This window comes from Leptonychotes weddellii, chromosome 2, assembly GCF_054177405.1.
Source record: "Leptonychotes weddellii isolate Sample4059 chromosome 2, ASM5417740v2, whole genome shotgun sequence".
NCBI lineage: Eukaryota > Metazoa > Chordata > Mammalia > Carnivora > Phocidae > Leptonychotes > Leptonychotes weddellii.
Genome location: NC_138370.1, coordinates 22,171,199 through 22,177,198, shown reverse-complemented (window position 1 = coordinate 22,177,198; position 6,000 = coordinate 22,171,199). Strand labels below are relative to the sequence as shown.

Genomic DNA, 6,000 nt, shown 5'->3' with positions numbered 1-6,000 from the left:
GGTCCTGGGATCGAGCCCTGCATCAGGCTCCCTGCTCAGCGGGAAGCCTACTTCTCCCTCCTCTCTCACTACCCCTGCTTGTGTTCCTGCTCTTGCTCTCTCTCTCTCTCTGTCAAATAAATAAATAGAATCTTCAAAAAAGAAAAAAGAAAAATAAACCATCAAAAGCATCCTGAAAAATGCCACAGACTATTTACTATTAACTTTTGGTTACTGCTTCTGAAAAAAATATCAGTTTCTTAGTTATCCTTCTCTGACTGCCTTATTGAAAATTACAGCATCCTCATCCCTGCCCTGAATGACTGTCTTCCTGTCCATCTTCCACTCCCTGCCACTCCCCTCAACAATTAGAATGTAAGGTCTCTGAGGGCTGGGACTCCGATGTTCACTGCCTGCCTCATCCAAGATGTACGTGAAATACTTTTGGATGAATGGGTTTTACCTAACTTGCTCCCGTAACATAAAGACAACAGAACATGTAAGCCAAGACAGTCAAAGTAGTTAATTACATTTCTTTTCTAATTTTAGTAAATAATTTTAATAGAATACCCTCATTACTAACCTGAATTACTAATGCCTCAATTACTAACACAACATTTAACCCTCAGCAAAAAAAATTTAAATTTTCAAATGTTCCATTTTTAAAACTTCGAAGAGTTATAAAGGAAGAATAATTTAGCTAGTTTTAAGATAACATTCAACTTTGGCATCAGCTTCATAATTTGATCAAACCTGTTTTCCAGGATGCCCCAGTAAATACGTTCTATTCCAATCAGACCAAAGTCCATGTTCATTGTACATGCTGATTCTTTCAGAGAAGCCCTTCTTTCTGCCTTTCTGGATTATGAAATCCAGTGCAAGTCTCATCTTTCTTAAGAAGTCTTGATTACTTGAAGGCTTGGTGATTACTGCCTTTCTGAATACCCATGTCAAGTTAGTACTATCTTACAAATTTTAACACGGGGCTAGTTTTTGTTATGGCTATTGAGATTATGGATTGTATTATATAGGTTTTTCTGAGTTTTCTAGAAAGCTCCTCTTCAGGGCATACAGTAAATTTTCAAATATATGCTAGCACATTATTCTAAGCATTTGTGCACACCCACCAAATACAAGATTAAGGAAAGAAAAGATTTAAGACGACTGATGTCCATGTCTCAGTCTTTCATCATTTTAAGTAAGGCTGTCACACTTGTTCAGGCAAGGGTTCATCTAAATTCTTAATGGTGTTTCACAAAATTTGCCATGAAATACTGATATATTTAATTAGATCTCATTTGCCAGTGGAGAAGCGACTGTTTATACAAAGCGACATAAAAGCACAGCCATTAGCATGTATTGATGGAAAACATAAGCTACCAAAGTAAACTTCTTGACTTTCTTTTTCTTTGTTACCTCACCACAAGAGAAAAACTTAAAATTGGGAACATTCTAATCATTAACATTTTTCTGGAAATTTGACAAGAAACCCACTAAATTATTTAATTGTAGTGGCAGAAATCCTCAGTATAGCTTGTTAAATCATAGGAACATGGTCGAGAATTACTACTTCAAAATACAGATATTACCAAGTTATTTTTCAGCTCAAACTCAGAGACTCTTCAGTGCCTTCAAGTAAACTTGAACGCCTCAGCATGTCATTTAAGACTATCTGTAATTTACTTTTATACTATTTTCCTACTATATTTTTTCATCACAATTTGATAGGCTTGCTATGCTCCAGCTTTATTAGATTACACTGGAACCCCATTTTATGAAGGTGTTAGTTTCTAAAGTCATTGCAAAAGGTAAAATCTGTCTTTGGTCAACATTATCCTTCCAATGGCAGAGACAGATATAAGGTTTCTTAGTAAATTCAAAACTCGCCAGTTTTACCTTCACTGTGTTAGCAGATCAACTGAACACCGAAGTCATTCAGTATCTTTAAACACTAAAAACACACTATATGTAAGGAGAGGTTGTCTCGAGATATATGCATGGTGAAACTGAGCACATACAGAAAACAGCAGATTCCCTTCTGTCTCTCACTCACTCTGGGGCATGCATTCATGGAACAAATCTGGGCAAAAATCACCACTCACCAATATTATTTACATTAACTTTCCTTGTTCCTCTCTACCCTCAGTTTTGGAGGGGTGGTCCTGAATGCAGCTCCACTAACACATGCTCATTTCTCTGTTTCATACTTCTTACCCTCGTGTACAGCTGTCAAAATTAGAACCAAGTTGTTTACCTCCTGAAAAGTCTCATAAGGAAGGGATACAACTTACATTTACTAAGCACTTACTGATGTTAGGCTCTGTGCTAGATGCTATATGTAAATTGGAAGCTATTTAAAAGCAGAAATTATGACTTGATCTTAAATGTAATTCTTCCCCTCTGCCCTCCCCAACCCCAGAAATACAAGGTCTAGGACATAGCTTGGAGCTATGTGAATAGCTTATGTGAATAAGTGAAAAATATAGAATATATAAATCATTATTAGAGTTCATTTATAAAAGGTGTTTTTTATGTCTAGCTGAAAAAAATTCCAACCATTTGATGAGGACTAATTGATAATGCTAGAAAGTTAAAACCTTGATCATATACTGAAGCTTTATGTCCTCAACCCTGTTTATGTATATAAGGCATTTACTCATTTCCATAGATGGTATTATATTCTAGTATCTCAGAAAACTAAACTTTCTTAAAGTACAAGACAGAGCAGCGTAATATAAAATTCTTTGCTTTAGAAAATGTATATATTTTTTATTATGAGAGAATTTTCCCCTCAAACTCTAAATAGTTATCACAGCAACAAAAGAATATCGATGGAGGGCTTTATCAGACAACAAAGATGAAGCACTGCGAGAAGCCGTAGAAAAGTATCAGCGATATTTAACAGACGTACTCATTCCACAGAAACAAGCAGGATAACACAACTACAACAATTTGGTGATACTTTGTACAACCCAGAGAATGAACAAGAATGGATGCCAGGGAAAATATTAAATAGACATTCGACAAGGGTTTTTGTGAGGAAAATCCTCATTAGAGCATGTCCTCATTAGAAGCAAATGTCAAATTTCTCAGATTCCCTAATCTAAGGACTCCAGGCTTGTCCTTCTATGGTCAAAAGGTGCCTGAGGCAGCTCTAGGCCATCAACTCCATACTCCAAAGCCAAAAAGGATATTTTATACATCTATTGTAAAAAAAGAAGAAACTTTTCTCAGTGGACTTCCTACGGCGAGGGCCAAAAATGCCTCCCAAACTGATGCCTATACGAGTCACAAGCAAGGAGAATAAGATTACTAACACTGTTTCAGACCCAGGCTTCTGTGAAGCTCCCAAATCTGAACAAAATAGAGTTCCACAGAGGAAGTTAGCAAGCTATGATCCATGGGTTAATTCCAACCAGCTGACTATTTTTGTACTGCTTGCAAGTGAAGAATGATTTTTATATTTTTAAATGATTGCATTTAAAATGGCTACATAAGTACCCACAAAGCCAAAAATATTTACTATCTGGACTTTTGAGAACATGTTTGCTGATCCCTGTTCTGAAGCAAAGAAAGGGAACAATGATTGCTGGATGGGAAATCGGCTGTCAGTTGGAACCATTTCTGATTCAAAATTGAAAATAAAAATTAAGGCCCCTAACTTCCTCTTCTATTTAACTTTATCAACACTTTAATAGTCTGCCTTTGTTTATTCTTTTATCAACCAGTCATGGGATACAATCAGGGCTCTCTACAAAGTGGTCAATCTATTCTTTTTCCCTCCACATATGTATTCTGAAGTGGTTCAAGGCAATTAAGTCCAAAATGTATGCGCTTTCCAAGGTAGGTGACAAATTTGTTTTTAGAGGGCAGCAGTAACTATTTTATAGGACTACAGGTCAATCCCCGTTCCCTGATTTTTTAAACGGGTCATCTGGCAGGATTTGCATTGCTGCTCTAAGTCAGTTTCACAGTGAAAAAGGGTGATATTGTGGAGCTAGTGTAATTATATTTCATTGTGATCCCAGAGAGTTATAGGGAACTCTAATTGTTTAATGGTTCCCATAAGTCTGGATTTATTACTCTACCACCATTCTATAAGTTACATAAATGGGAATTGGTAGTAATTCACTCTATTGATGGAGAAATACAGGAGATTAAATGACTTGAGCATGTTATCCACAAAATCTATAATTGAAAACACTGAATAAAAGGGCCAACTAAAGACCATGACAACCTGAAAGTCATGACAACATTGTTTTTTTGTCCTCTCGGCTTTGGCAATTTTCACTCACACACTGACAATTTTTCACTCAGTCAAAAACAGGCTTAACAACATTTAAAATATTCTTTATAAGAATTAAACTTCTAAAAAAAAGAAATAAACCAAAAAATACAATCTAGTATTATACAAATAATTAAGCACTTAAATGGTCATTCAAGCTGAGATAACCAAATAAGTGAGATTGCCACTCACAAGGATTCTTGTAAGAACTTTCAAATTAAATAGCTATACTTACATACACACACACACACACACACACACACTGCTCTCCGTAAGTTTTGCTTTTAACCTAAAAAAAATGAGATTTTATATATACCATCATTAATTTATTATTCATATTTTAAGGAGATACAATTTTAATTCTTTTAATTTAATTCTTTTAATTTAATTCTATATATATATATAAAATCTGGAATCAGCAACATACGTACTTCTGGAACAAAATAGGGAGTGTTACATCAATTTTTCTGATCAAGTCTTCTTTAGACCTGGTCTAAAGAAAGGGAACAATGATTGTTGGATGGGAAATCGGCTGTCTGCTGGAGCCATTACTGATCTTTAAAATGATACAAAATCTCTATTCCCCTCCATCACAATCTCTACCAGCTGGATATGATAGAGGATGTCACCAAAGATTCTTACCATTCAGCACTAAGGAGATTATTTTCACCGAAGTACAGAAACTGCTTCAAATAAGAAAAATGCTACATATAATGTGTGGTAATGTGTGCACAGGACTGGCTTGAGATACATATTCAGAAGGTGTCAGAAGAAAAACCTATCTGGCAGTTTTAGAGACAAAACATATTCCCCTTTCCCCCCTTGTATCTGGAGATAGAAACCTGAGGTATGCGTTTTTCTATTTCTACTTGAGTAGTAATTAATGATTTGCCTATAGAGGGTAATTAGATAAATGATATAAAACCACAATGGCATTTGGCCTGAAATATATAGGATATAAAAGTATGGTTCAAACACGCCTAAACAATCCTGGAAACCAGCATGCAGACTATAAGGAAATGGCTGAGGGGAGTCTCTCAATATTCGAATCAGTGTGAATAGCCTAGTCTCAAAGTGTTAATCTCGAAACTGAGTTCATCTCTCTCCTAAACTCAAAGGTATCATTGTCCATATCACTCATTTGGTAATTAATCACGAACTGTTCTGTGATATTTCTGTAATTAATCATCTATTGTTAACTCACATTGTAATTCTACTTTAGCTGTTGAGCAGGGTACATCTCAATCTAAACTGGATTTCAAGTAACCTCAGAGTTGAAAACAGTCTCTGTATTCTTTTAGCTAGAATGACAATGTACTTCCCCCCTAAATCAGGCCACTTTGAAAGTGAAAGTGAAGAGTAAAAAGAAAAATAGTAGGCTTTCATAAATCTGCAAGAAAGGAGTAAAAGATAGGAATCTGAAATAGGTCCATGTCCTGGTGGACAGATTATAATAACCTAGGGAACAGGTGGCAGGCACATTATAACCCTCTTAGCTTGAAGGTAAGAAACATTGTCTTACTATCATCCCTTTTTACAAAAATCTTAAAAAGCTAATTTTGTTGAGTACTGCTAAATCATTATGCCAGATATTATGCACATACCTTGAATCTCCATTTCTGTAATTGGCTTTCCAGAAGACAGTAGTTTTCTAGGAAGTATTTATCTTTCTGAAGCAGGATTCTGTGCATGCCACCTGCCTATTCAAAAATTTCCAATGGCTCTCCAAGTATTAT

The 6,000-nt window shown here is 35.6% G+C and overlaps 1 protein-coding gene across 2 annotated transcripts in view; it reads right to left on the bottom strand.

The window, feature by feature from the left end:
• The window catches only part of TNKS (tankyrase), a 191,133-nt gene that overhangs the window by 51,117 nt on the left and 134,016 nt on the right, over positions 1–6,000 (bottom strand). The window lies entirely within an intron of this gene.